This window comes from Mauremys reevesii, linkage group 15 (assembly GCF_016161935.1).
Source record: "Mauremys reevesii isolate NIE-2019 linkage group 15, ASM1616193v1, whole genome shotgun sequence".
NCBI classification, from domain to species: Eukaryota; Metazoa; Chordata; order Testudines; family Geoemydidae; genus Mauremys; species Mauremys reevesii.
Genome location: NC_052637.1, coordinates 8,742,359 through 8,744,450, shown reverse-complemented (window position 1 = coordinate 8,744,450; position 2,092 = coordinate 8,742,359). Strand labels below are relative to the sequence as shown.

The 2,092-nt window shown below is 45.2% G+C and overlaps 1 pseudogene; it reads right to left on the bottom strand.

Annotated features, from left to right (window-relative positions):
• Nucleotides 1-232: 232 nt before the first annotated feature.
• Nucleotides 233-804, bottom strand: LOC120383548 (annotated as a pseudogene).
• Nucleotides 805-2,092: the final 1,288 nt, after the last annotated feature.

Below are 2,092 nucleotides of genomic sequence, written 5' to 3'. Positions count from 1 at the left end.
TCACAGTCTTTGTTTAATCCTGAGCTGATGGTGTCAAATTTGCAGATGAACTGTAGCTCAGCAGTTTCTCTTTGAAGTCTGGTCCTGAAGTTTTTTTGCTGCAGGAAGGCCACCTTAAGATCTGCTGTGAACACAACATTTTTGCATAAAAAGCCTGCACATCACATTCCCATGGAGACAATAATGTCATCAGTTGACTATATCTGTAAAGAAGCACAGAATGAAAACACGGTCATGGGAGAAATCTGGAAATTTTATTCTTTTTGAATAACTTCCCCTCTGTCAGTTTCCTCAAGGCACTGTTCATCTCCTTGTTCCTCATGCTGTAGATGGCTGGATTCATAACTGGAGGCATCACAGAATAAAGAACAGCCACCATGAGGTCCAGACCTGATGTTGAGCGGGAGGTGAGTTTCAGGTAGGCAAAGGTGGCAGTGCAAACTAACAAGGAGACCACAGTGAGGTGAGGGAGGCAAGTGGAGAAGGCTTTATTCCGGCCCTGCTCAGAGGGGATTCTCAGCACTGTTTTGAAGATCTGACCATACAACACAATTATAAAAGTAAAGCAGCTTAAGCCTAAGAGTAAGAGAAAAGAAGTAATACAACATCACTGAGGTACGAGTCAAAGCAGGTGATCTTGAGCAGCTGAGGGATTTCACAGAAGAACAGATCCACCTTGTTGCTGCCACAAAAAGATAATGCAAATATGTTCCCAGTCTGCATATTAGAAATGGGGATTCCACTGATCCAGGCACTGGCTGCCATTTGGACACAAGCTCCTCTGTTCATTATAGTCTCATAGTGCAGTGGTTAGCAGATGGCAATGTACCGGTCATACGCCATGATGGTGAGAAAAGCAAAGTCAGCCGCAGTAAAGAAAATGAAGAGAAAGATTTGGGCAATGCACCCAGAATAAGAAATCGACCTGATGTTCAATAGCGAGTTGGCCATGGACTTGGGGACTGTGACGGAGATGGAGCCGAGGTCTAGTATGGACAAATTCATCAGGAAGAAGTACATGGGGGTGTGAAGGTGGTGGTCGTCCACTACAAGGATGATAACAAGGAGATTTCCCACCAGGGCTGTCAGGTAAATTCCTAGAAACACCACAGAGTGTAAAATCTGCAGCTCCCGAACCTCAGAGAATCCCAGGAGAAGAAACTCGGTCACGGTGGTTCGGTTGGATATTTTCTTTCTCAGTACATCATGGGTTGCCTGTGGAAGGAAGGGCAAGGGCAGTGGTCAGCCTAGAGTCCTCCCCGCTCCTCACCTCTGACAATCACACCACTAATGAGGAGCATTGTCACACCAGTGTAAATTGCCACAGTTCCCTTACAGTCAACAGATGGCGTCAGTTTCCTCCATCTGAGGTCAAAGATGAGGCTTGATAAAATGCAATGTAAATATGGAGCAAGTTACAACCCAAACCCAACAATCTTAGGAATGATGGTCATCCTATTGCGACAATGGAGAGCTAGTTTAGGAAAGAAGAATAAGGCTACATCTAAACTATGAGCTAGGGGAGTGATTCCCAGATCACATACACTACTTGCAATAGCTCGAGGGTGGCTAGCACAAGTCTGAAAAGTTGTATAGCCATAGCAGAAGGGGAAACTGTGCTGAATACATAGCCCTAGGGTTCAGGTGGGTTTATACTCAGCATGGCTACCGCAGGTACACTGCTATTTATGCTCAGCAAGCTAGCATGAGTACATCCTTGCAAGCTGTGAATCACAGCCTTAGCTTGCTGAGTGGATGTATCCTAAAAGCATTTGGCTAATTTAACCTAGCAAAATGCTGCCTGAGAGGGGTTATGATCACTCTTTCTAAATACGAGGGGGTAAACACCAGGGAGGGAGAAGATCAACTGTTGCTAAAGGACAATGTTTGCAGAAGAAGGAATGGGGATAAATTGTCCATGAGTAAATTTAGCTTGGAAATGAGAAGAAAGTTTGTCCCCATCAGAGGAGGGACGATCTAGAACAGCCTCCCAATAGGAACAGTTAGGGGCAAACAACCTCACTGGTGTTAACATGTAGCTGTGCAGGTTTAGGATGGGGATTATATGACTGGGTTTCCAGTCAGAGCAGGG